General features: G+C 42.7%; 1 protein-coding gene across 1 annotated transcript in view; it reads right to left on the minus strand.

Annotated features, from left to right (window-relative positions):
- LOC126463532 (regucalcin-like) overlaps nt 1-7662 on the minus strand; it is a 265468-nt gene extending 257806 nt beyond the window's left edge. The window contains exon 1 of the mRNA XM_050096166.1: nt 7536-7662. The gene's annotated coding sequence lies outside the window, so the exon portion shown is untranslated. The remainder of the gene's footprint in view (nt 1-7535) is intronic.
- Between the last annotated feature and the right edge of the window lie 5066 nt (nt 7663-12728).

Here is a 12728-nt window from a genome sequence, read left to right on the forward strand (position 1 = left end):
AATCGCACATAATAATAATAATAATAATAATAATAATACATCCCCTTTCCACCCACTGGCCCATGAACCCCTCCACAAATCATTTAAACTAAAAATCGAATCAGCTGAACACCAAAACTTTCAACCACACTCTGTCAGCTATTACATTCATATTCAAATCTACAACTCGCCTGAATAACCACCGAATCTCCCCTGCCACCGTCCCCCCCCCCCCCCCCCACACACACACATAAAAAAAAGAAACGTACACATAAAGTGTTTCTCTCTCTTACGCGTGCCCGCACACACACACACACACACACACACACACACACATTATATATATATATATATAGGGTGTCCCAGCTATCTTGTCCACCCAGAATATCTCTGGAACAATAACAGCTACTGGAAAACGACTTTCACCGGTATCAATGTAGGGCTGGGGCCCATGAATGTACATATTTGGAAACATTCTAAAACGAAAGCATATGTGTTTTTTAGCACAAACTTATTTTTTTAAATGGACCTCCTAAATTTTTTCTTCAGCAATCCATAGCATGACAAAGCACATTCACAATGGCGTTGATTGCATCGCAATATTCCCATTACATCCCGAGATATTAAGACGCGAAGTTGACGCTTGAAACACCCGACATGCGCTGCTAGCGCACGTCCTGAGGCTCAGGCGTGAACCCCATGCTGCCCGTAATCGCGATGTGATTGACATGCGTAATCACACTTCCATACTTATCAAGAGGTCCGGAACGAATAATACGGTCTGCTGCCATCCTGCATTAACGTCGTACATTCCAACAGGTATTTATCCCATAGGCTAGGGGTGATGCGGTTCTGTAACATATCTGTGTACCGCAACGTTAGTCACAAAGTTAACTTCGCTTATCGTTAATCCGTTACTAAAAAGGTAATGCCGTTCAACGTTAAAGCTTTACTTTACTGTAGATCTAGCGCAAGTGACAGTTAATCATTCACTCGTAATAGTAAAATTCATGTTGATGGTTTTAGAGAAACGAGCAAGTGGACTAAAAGTCTTACCGTTGTTTAGGTAAAAATGTTTTGATTTGGGAAGTTCAGGTAGGACATAGAAGATGAATGTAAACATGTTTAACCAATTAGTTTTATTATCACATAAGTATCAATGTTATGTTTGTCTAATGCGTTAAATGACAAATTGTTGCAAACAAATGTTTCTTAACATCACTGGGTAAAATGGCCCTTTGTAGAAACGTCCACTGTGATACCAGCCCTACATACTAAACATAGCGTTCACATCTCATGCTCAAAGTGATGCCCATTGGCTTGCATACATAGGATCACTCTGCGCATGAAGGATGCCGTACTTCGTGCTACTGTTTCCTCTTTGATGGCTGTACAAGCATCAATAATGCGTTGCTTCATGTCCTCTGGTGTTGTTGGTTCATGTTGGTAAACAGCATCCTTCAATGCTCCCCAAAGAAAATAATCCTGCGGTGTAAGGTCCGGAGATCGGGCAGGCCACCTAACTGGGCCACCTCGTCCAATCCACTTACCAGGGAACTTACGGTTTAGAAGTCGTCGTGCTCGTAAGGCATTATGTGCAGCGCATCCGTCATGCTGATACCACATGACCATTCTCCGGTTCAGAGGTACGGTGTCCAAGAGAACAGGAAGATTGTGTCGTATAAATCTGGAGTATTGTCTGCCATTTTGGATGCCATTTATAAAGAAAGGTCCGATAATGGTATCTCCAATAATCCCACACCAAACATTAACTTTCCACGGACGTTGATGCTCTACCTGACGGAGCCATTTTGGATTGTCTGTGGACCAATAATGCATATTCCTCATATTGACAATTCCTTTGTTGGAGAATGATGCCTCGTCGGTAAAGGGAACATCTGCAAAAAAATTTGAATTAGAAGTTTTTGCTGAGCCCACCGACAAAATGTTGCTCTATTGCGGAAGTCATTTCCATGAAGATCCTGGTGTAAATTAACATGGTAAGGATGAAATTTATGACGTTTAAGAATACGCTGTGCACCTGATTTCGACACACCAACATCACGTTCAATTTGACGTGTGCTGATCTGAGGATTCACAGCTATGGTAGCGAGCACAGCAACTTCAGCACGTTCATCTGTGCGTGTTCTTGGATGATGTCGAGGTCTTGGATTTAAGCTTCCCGTTTCACGTAGACGAGATGTGAGACGACCAAACATCCGGCGCGAAGGCGATGGCTTGTCAGGGAATCGTCTTCTGTACAGTCGTTCTGCCTGAACAGCATTTCGTCCACCTGCAACAGGGTACAGTACAGGTATGTAGAGTAGGGTAGAAAACAGACATATTAGCTTAATAATCATAATGTTCGCTAACAGTACTATCAACAAACAAGCAATCTCATAACGTATTTCCGGTCAACGTACATTCTCCATAGATCAGCAGCATTTCTACCATATCTTCATGTGTGTACATTATACTGTACAGTATAAGTTCCACAACACAACGTTTATTCACAATGTGTACTACCTCCGCGCCGTCACTATATTACTCTTATGCACGACTACATTGGCAAGCGGTGTACTGCACGCCAAAGCAACAACAAATGGGATGCTCGGAGGGTGGTGGAGTACAGGAGTTTGCATGGGTCGCAAATCATAAACAAGGCGAAGTGGTAACTGTGGCAGGAGTGGGAACTACGTTGGACACTTGATTAGGTAGAGCCAGGCCCTGCTCGACAGGCACAATGGGTCATATAACGCATTAGATAAACCTTATTTTGGGTGTGCAGGATAAATAAGACAACCTGACGGGTGTACACCGATCGGTACTGGTTCATATTGTGTACGTAGATACGTAAAACGTGCAAGAGGGAAACCATTATGTGCTTATGAGAGTTGATGGCAGCAGACCGTATTATTCGTTTCGGACCTCTTGATAAGTATGGAGGTGTGATTACACATGTCAATCACATCGCGATTACGGGCAGCATGGCGTTCACGCCTGAGCCTCAGGACGTGCGTTAGCAGTGCATGTCGGGAGTTTCAAGCGTCAACTTCGCGTCTCAATATCTCCGGATGTAATGGGAATATTGCGATGCAATCAACGCCATTGTGAATGTGCTTTGTCATGCTGTGGATTGCTGAAGAAAATATTTAGGAGGTGCATTTAAAAAAACATAAGTTTGTGTTAAAAAACACATATGCTTTCGTTTTAGAATGTTTCCAAATATGTACGGAGTATATGCTGAAAACGTATATATATATATATATATATATATACACTGCTGGAAATTGAAATAAGAACACCGTGAATTCATTGTCCCAGGAAGGAGAAACTTTATTGACACATTCCTGGGGTCAGATACATCACATGATCACACTGACAGAACCACAGGCACATAGACACAGGCAACAGAGCATGCACAATGTCGGCACTAGTACAGTGTATATCCACCTTTCGCAGCAATGCAGGCTGCTATTCTCCCATGGAGACGATCGTAGAGATGCTGGATGTAGTCGAGTGGAACGGCTTGCCATGCCATTTCCACCTGGCGCCTCAGTTGGACCAGCGTTCGTGCTGGACGTGCAGACCGCGTGAGACGACGCTTCATCCAGTCCCAAACATGCTCAATGGGGGACAGATCCGGAGATTTTGCTGGCCAGGGTAGTTGACTTACACCTTCTAGAGCACGTTGGGTGGCACGGGATACATGCGGACGTGCATTGTCCTGTTGGAACAGCAAGTTCCCTTGCCGGTCTAGGAATGGTAGAACGATGGGTTCGATGACGGTTTGGATGTACCGTGCACTATTCAGTGTCCCCTCGACGATCACCAGTGGTGTACGGCCAGTGTAGGAGATCGCTGCCCACACCATGATGCCGGGTGTTGGCCCTGTGTGCCTCGGTCGTATGCAGTCCTGATTGTGGCGCTCACCTGCACGGCGCCAAACACGCATACGACCATCATTGGCACCAAGGCAGAAGCGACTCTCATCGCTGAAGACGACACGTCTCCATTCGTCCCTCCATTCACGCCTGTCGCGACACCACTGGAGGCGGGCTGCACGATGTTGGGGCGTGAGCGGAAGACGGCCTAACGGTGTGCGGGACCGTAGCCCAGCTTCATGGAGACGGTTGCGAACGGTCCTCGCCGATACCCCAGGAGCAACAGTGTCCCTAATTTGCTGGGAAGTGGCGGTGCGGTCCCTACGGCACTGCGTAGGATCCTACGGTCTTGGCGTGCATCCGTGCGTCGCTGCGGTATGGTCCCAGGTCGACGGGCACGTGCACCTTCCGCCGACCACTGGCGACAACATCGATGTACTGTGGAGACCTCACGCCCCACGTGTTGAGCAATTCGGCGGTACGTCCACCCGGCCTCCCGCATGCCCACTATACGCCCTCGCTCAAAGTCCGTCAACTGCACATACGGTTCACGTCCACGCTGTCGCGGCATGCTACCAGTGTTAAAGACTGCGATGGAGCTCCGTAGGCCACGGCAAACTGGCTGACACTGACGGCGGCGGTGCACAAATGCTGCGCAGCTAGCGCCATTAGACGGCCAACACCGCGGTTCCTGGTGTGTCCGCTGTGCCGTGCGTGTGATCATTGCTTGTACAGCCCTCTCGCAGTGTCCGGAGCAAGTATGGTGGGTCTGACACACCGGTGTCAATGTGTTCTTTTTTCCATTTCCAGGAGTGTATATATATATATATATACATATACATATATATATATATATATATATATATATATATATATATATATATATACACTCCTGGAAATGGAAAAAAGAATATATATATATATATATATATATATATATATATATAAGTTTTCAGCATATACTCCGTTAGGTTGGTAACATGTACGTAAAGAAGTCAAACAAGATGATACAAAGTGAACACACAGTATTTACGACTTTAAACAAGTTTTCAGTAAAATATATACAACTAGGGACAGAAGACTATTAGTCCTCCACAGCAATTAGGGCAAACAATATGAAAATTGTGTGTGAAGAGGTTCATAACATGAAAACATGCTTATGTTTAAAAAATGGCTCTGAGCACTATGGGACAACTTCTGAGGTCATCAGTCCCCTAGAACTTAGAACTATTTAACCCTGACTAGCCTAAGGACATCACACACATCCACGACCGAGGCAGAATTCGAACCTGTGCGACCGTAACGGTCGCGCGGGCTTATGGTTCATAAGTGCGACCTCTGTCATGTGACCAGATGATAGGGAACGCAGAGGCCAAACAAAACCGCGAAGAACTATAAGTAATCACTTATTTACGTAAAAAACAAGATGTGAACTGTTTTATAATCTACAAATATCGCATATCAAAACAAAACTGTATCATTCTAGATTCCACTGAATATGCCTGGAAGAAATAAAATACACTGCAGTAAGGAAAGGTGATTTTTATTTACAAAACAAATATAGGCATTGTATTTACCGACACTCAGTAGCTAATGCGATGGTACTGCAAGAGTACCGTTATTCTTGCTTGTCTTTCTTCCTTGTGGACAATTCGATTGACTAAGTTTTCCTCTGTCTCGGGCCGTGCGGGCTAGTAGCCGCGCCCCTGGGGACCGATGACATCAGAAGTTTGGTCCCATAGGAACTTACCACAACCACCTATCTCTCGAATCTGTCAAAGGTCGTTGCCTGACTCTGGTGATTTAAGCTTGCATTGATACTCATACTCTCGCTACATTCCTTGATTCAGTTTTTGGCAATAACCCACTAAAAGGACAGCCTGAATTGTTTAATAGCTCATTGCATTGATGATAATTCAATGAATCTATTTAGCTACGGATAATACAAAGGACGGAGGGGGGGGGGGGGGTGACACAAGCAACCAAAGAACCCAGGTAACCGAGAGATAGGCACCAAATGGTATCCTTAATTTTCGTAATTTCTGATTTCATATTACTGTGTTATGAGGTTACTGTGTAAGGACAGAGGATGGAATTACTGTTGTATACACGTAAGATGGTCATTTAAATATCACTTTCACTGGGCCCTCTACACAAATTTACATTAATTAAGTTACAAGGACACGATGCGAACCCCTTCTAATCTAAATGGTTTCTCAAGTCAGTGGTACGTACGGGATGAGGCGAAATGTTCCGTTGCTCCTGGAATGACCAATCTCATACGACACTCTCATACTCATGCCGCACATGGACTGCGTGACAACTACTATTTTGAAATATCTATTCAAAACGATTTCGGTGTCCCCATCTGATTTTTGGGGGAACAACGCAGCAAACAGGGGCGCAATCCTATGGTGGGAGGTACGATTGTTCTCAAGCAGACATAAGAACTCTCAGTTGACACACAAAAATAAAATACATCATATTAAATTCGTCACACGAACATTCGCAAAACCTGCATTGAGCTTCTACAAGAGCGATCGTATGCAGTGACGAACCAATCACAACGTTTCATCAACATCTTGTCACTGCAAATAAGTTTACTCGCCATCTTTGATCGTTCTTGGACAGCATCAATTCTTCACACAAAATACAAGCAACCCGTACTGCGTATTTCCATAAGAACGATCGTTAGCTCATTGGCTGTGCAGCCAAGTCTACATCTACATCTACATCCATACTCCGCAAGCCAGCTGACGGTGTGTGGCGGAGGGTACCTTGAGTACCTCTATCGGTTCTCCCTTCCATTCGAGTCTCGTATTGTTAGTGGGAAGAAAGATTGTCGGTATGCCTCTGTGTGGGCTCTAATCTCTCTGATTTTTTCCTCATGGTCTCTTCGCGAGATATACGTAGGGGGGAGCGATACACTGCTTGACTCCTCGGTGAAGGTAAGTTTTCGAAACTTCAACAAAAGCCCGTACCTTCCACTGGACTTTATCTATCATCTCCGTAACGCTTTCGCGATTACTAAATGATCCTGTAACGAAGCGCACTGCTCTCCGTTCGATCTACTCTATCTCTTCTATCAACCCTATCTGGTACGGATCCCACACCAGTGAGCAGTATTCAAGCAGTGGGCGAACAAGTGTACTGTAACTTACCTCCTTTGTTTTCGGACTGCATTTCCTTAGGATTCTTCCAATAAATCTCAGTCTGGCATCTGCTTCACCGACGATTAATTTTATATGGTCATTCCATTTTAAATCACTCCTAACGCCTATTCCCAGATAATTTATGGAACTGACTGCTTCCAGTTGTTGACCTGCTATATTCTAGCTAAATGATAAAGGATCTTTCTTTCTATGTATTCGCAGCACATTACACTTGTCTACATTGAGATTCAGTTGCCATTCCCTGCACCATGCGTCAATTCGTTGCAGATCCTCCTGCATTTCAGTCCACGTGTGATCTTGGAAATCAATAGCTCCAAACTACTCACCATATGCGATTGCTCGTAGATTTTATATTATAATGTCACACGTAAAACGAACATTTGTTCTGAAATTTGAGGGCAACATAGCACAAATGGGATGAGGATATGCATTAATTCGGTATCAGAGCAAATAGTTACGAAGATCAATGTGTCATTACTAATAAAGGAATTCTGCGTACCTTGGAGATAACGTAATGGGACGGAACAGCCAGTTCTGTCTCAGTATTTCCGCCTTTATGATACCAGTTACAGATGCCTGATGTGAGGTATTCCTCGTTGTGGACGATGCTTATCGAGGAATGTTCCCCATCCGCGCACTGGAGAGTTTCCTCAGCGCCTGAGCTCTTCTCCACAAATGCTGCCACGGCCTTCAGCGCTATCTGCACGACTCATCTGCTGGCAGCCGGGAACATCAGAGACGCTCTGCAGACTTCTCCGACTAAGAGACCCTGTTCTTTTCCTCCTCATAACCCCGCACGACTCCCATTCTGTGTTTGCGGACAGCGATCGGAGGTTTCGAAAACAGTGGTAATCCTCTGTACTTCCATCTAACAATATACACATGTCGTCGAGAAGGGAAGAAACAATGTAGATTTGATCAGAAACACATTTCAGAAATACTGGGCAACTACCTCATCAGTTAAAAAGGAATATGGTATATAAATTACGGAGATATAGTTGTATAAGCATTCCAAAACGTCTTGAAGTTTTAGAATGGTTCAAGATTTTATTTGAGTCATCAGTCTTCTGACTAGTTTCATGCAGTCCCCCACGAATTCTTCTCATCTGCCAACCTCTTCATCTCAGAGTTAGACTTGCGACCTACGTCCTCAAGTATCAAGTGCACTCCAATCTCTGTCTTCCTCTACAGTTTTCACTCTCTACAGGTCCCTCTAAGAACACTGAAATTATACCCTGGTGTCTTAACAGACGTCCTATCATAATGTTCCTTCTTCTTGTTAGTGTTTTCCACATATTCGTTCCCTCTCCAATGCCTCGTAGAACCTCTTTATTCCTTACCTTATCGGTCGGCCACATCTCAAATGCTTCTGCTCTCAATCTTTCCGGTTTTTCCGCAGTCCGTGTTTCACTACCATAAAATGCTGTGTTCCAAACTTAAATTCTCAGACATTTCTTCCTCAAATTAAGGCCTATATTTGATACTAGTAGACTTCTCTTGGCTCATGTCCTCCTTGCTTCGGCCGTCATTGATTATTTTGGTGCCTAGGTAGTAGAATTCCTTAACTTCGTTCACTTCATGACCATTAATCCTTGTGTTAAGTTCCTTGCTGTTCTCATTTCTGCTACTTCTCATTACTTTCATCTTTCTTCGATTTACTCTCAATTCATATTCTGTACTCATTAGACTGTTCGTTCCATTCAGCAGATCACGTAATTCTTTTTCATTTTCATTAAGAATAGCAACATCGTCAGCAAGTTATATCATTGATACCCTTTTACCTTCAATGTCAATTCCACTCCTGAACCCTTCTTTTCTTTCCACCATTGCTACCTCGATGTATAGATTAGACAGTAGGGACGAAAGACTACATCCCTGTCTTACACCCTTTTAACTCGAGCAATTCATTCTTGGTCTTCCACTCTTATTATTCCCTCTTCGCTCTTGTACATGTTGAATATTACTCATCTATCCCTACAGCTTAGCCGTATTTTTCTCAGAATTTTAAACATCTTGCACCATTTGACCTTGTCGACCGCTTTTCCCAGCTCGAAAAATCCTATGAACGTGTCTTGATTTTTCTTCAGTCTTGCTTCCATTATTAGTCGCAACGTCAGAATCGCCTCTCTCGTGCCTTTACCTTTCCTACAGTCGACCTGTTAGCCATCTAACACATTCTCAGTTTTCTTCTCCATTCTTCTGTATATAATTTTTGTCAACAACTTGGATGGATGAGCTGTTAAGCTAATTGTACGATAATTCTCACACTTTCCAGCTCCTGCAGTCCTCAGAAATGTGTGTACGATATTTTTGGGAAATTCGGATGATATATCGCTAGACGTGAGTCGAAACAAGGCCCTGGGAGTAGACATCATTCCATTAGAATTACTGACAGCTAGGGGAGAGCCAGTCCTGACAAAACTCTACCATCTGGTGGGCAAAATATATGAGACAGGCGAAATATCCTCAGACTTCAAGAAGAATAATTCCAATCCCATAGAAAGCAGGTGTTGACAGATGTGAAAATTGCCGAACTATCAGTTTAATAAGTCACAGCTGCAAAACACTAGAGCGAATTCTTTACAGAAGAATGGAAAAACTGGTGGAAGCCGACCTCGGGGAAGATCAGTTTGGATTCCGTACAAATATTGGAACACGTGAGGCAATACTGACCCTATGACATATCTTAGAAAATAGATTTAGGAAAGGCAAACCTACGTTTCTAGCATTTGTAGACTTAGAGAAAGCTTTTGACAATGTTGACTGGAATACACTCTTTCAAATTCCAAAGGTGGCAGGGGAGCGAAATGCTCTTTACAATTTGTACAGAAACCAGATGGCAGTTATAAGAGTCGAGTGATATGAAAGGGAAGCAGTGGTTGGGAAGGGTGTGAGACAGGGTTGTAGCCTCTGCCTGATGTTATTCAATCTGTATATTGAGCAAGCAGTAAAGGAAACAAAAGAAAAATTCGGAATAGGTATTAAAATCCATGGAGAAGAAATAAAAACTTTGAGGTTCACTGATGACATTGAAATTCTGTCAGAGACAGCAAAGGACTTCGAAAAGCAATTGAACGGAATGGATAGTGTCTTGAAAGGAGGATATAAGATGAACATCAACAAAAGCAAAACGAGGATAATGGAATGTAGTCGAATTAAGTCAGGTGATGCTGAGGGAATTACGTAGATTAGGAAATGAGACACTTAAAGTAGTAAAGGAGTTTTGCTATTTGGGGAGCAAAATAACTGATGATGGTCGAAGTAGAGAGGATATAAAATGTAGACTGGCAATGGCAAGGAAAGTGTTTCTGAAGAAGAGAAATTTGTTAACATCGAGTATAGATTTAAGTGTCATGAAGTCGTTTCTGAAAGTATTTGTATGGAGTGTAGCCATGTATGGAAGTGAAACATGGACGATAAATAGTTTGGGCAAGAAGGGAATAGCAGCTTTCGAAATATGGTGCTACAGAAGAATGCTGAAGATTAGATGGGTAGTTCACATAACTATTGAGGAGGTATTGAATAGAATTGGGGAGAAGAGGAGTTTGTGGCACAACTTGACTAGAGGAAGGGATCAGTTGGTAGGACATGTTCTGAGGCATCAAGGTATCACCAATTTAGTATTGGAGGGCAGCGTGGAGGGTAAAAATCGTAGAGGGTGACCAAGAGATCAATACACTAAGCAGATTCAGAAGAATGTAGATTGCGGTAGGTACTGGGAGATGAAGAAGCTTGCACAGGATAGAGTAGCATGGAGAGCTGCATCAAACCACTCTCAGGACTGAAGGCCACAACAACAACAACATCGCTAGACTCATAGATTGTACACACCAACATTAATAGTCCTTTTGTTGCCACTTCCCCAAATGGTTTAAGAAATTCTGATGGCACGTTATCTACCCCTTCTGCTTTATTTGATATTAAGCCTTCCTTCTAATTCTCCTGGAGCCGCTATCTCTTCTAAATTGACTCCTGCTTCTTCCTCTATCATACAGACACATCCTCCTTCTCATAGGGGCCTTCATTGTACTCTTTCCGCCTATCCGCTCTCATCTCTGCATTTATCAGTGTAATTCCTGTTGCACATTTCATATTACCACTCTTCCTTTTAGTTTAATTTGATCTTTCTGTATGTGAGTCAGTCCTTCCGCCAACCATTTCTTTTTCCTTCAAATTTTTTATGCAGCTATTTCGTTTTAGCTTTCCTGAACTTCCTATTTGTTTCATTACTTAGCCACTTGTATTTCTGTATTCCTGAATTTCCCTGAACATTTTTGTACTTCCTTCTTTCGTCGATCAGCCGAAGTATTTCTTCTGTTACCCATGGTTTCTTCGCAGTTGTCCCTTTGTTCTTCCTTCCAACTTCTGTGATTGCCCTTTTTAGAAATTTCCATTCCTCTTCAACTATACTGCCTACTGAGCCATTCCTTATTGCCTTAGAGGACTTAAAATGCATCTCTTTGTTCCTTAGTACTTCCGTATCCCACTTCTTTGCGTATTATTGATTCTTCCTGACTAATTACTTAAACTTGAGACCATTCTTCATCACTACTGCATTATGATCTGAGTCTGTATCCGCTCCTGGGTACGCTTTACAATCCAATGTCTGATTTAGGAATCTCTGTCTGACCATGATGTAATCTAACTGAAGCCTTGCCGTATATCCTGGCCCTTTCCAAGTATACTTCCTCCTCTTGTGATTCTTGAACAGAGTATTCGCCACTACCTGCTCAAATTCAAGACATGAATCAGAAATTTAAAAAATGAAAAGCATGGGTTACCTAAAGCTATGCCAGTTAAAGTGTGTATAGCCACTAGCGATACCAGCAATGCTTTGCAGCTGCTAAATGTGTTTGGGAATGGAATGTATGCCTTAATCTGGGGTATCCCATATAATTGGGTCAGGACGCACATTTCGGCTCCTCGTTGCCACTTCGGGCCCTTTAAAGGTATGGAAGTCGACATTATAATAAATAATAATCAGTACTAATAAGAAAGACTCCTTTGTTTTCGTTTTTGGATTTATAGTTTTTAAGATTTTTCAAAGCGTTTGTACACAGTACTATTACGAAAATCCAGAACATATTTTTTCGTTTTCTGAATACTATGTAGTAAGAGTATAACTTGCTTTCTGAACTACCACTTTGTGAAAGGGTGACATAAAGTTGGCCATGCGAAAACCTTTCATCGGAAAACAGTTCCATCATATTTTAATGTCTGATCTTGAGCCTTGTTTACTGTAATTGAAAACGAAACCTTGTTTGGGACTGAAGTCGCTCAAAATGAATGAGTAAATCACTTGGAATTATTGGTGTCAGGTGTATGAGGGAAACCTCTCAGCTGCTGAATCTGTGAGGATACCAACGCCAATGGCATTATTTCGCCTATTTTTAATCTGGTAACGAGTAGCATTACAAAGTTGACACTACGTAGCAGTATTTTTGTCATTAGCCGGTTAACAATACACACATCTTTTCTAATACTGTACACCGTGTGTTAAAACCGACTGCGAAGAAGAAGACAAATCAGTACATTTATGTGTACAAAATTCTTTTTCAAAATTATATATAAGGAGAAGCGAGACGGGAAATCTGTCTAGCGGTTGAAATGCCCTGCTATTGTAATTAAAATCGGCTTCCAGGAACGAAACGAAACTACAAGTTTTAACAGCACAGCACAACATTTTCTTTCC

Source organism: Schistocerca serialis, chromosome 1 (assembly GCF_023864345.2).
Source record: "Schistocerca serialis cubense isolate TAMUIC-IGC-003099 chromosome 1, iqSchSeri2.2, whole genome shotgun sequence".
Classification (NCBI taxonomy): Eukaryota; Metazoa; Arthropoda; class Insecta; order Orthoptera; family Acrididae; genus Schistocerca; species Schistocerca serialis.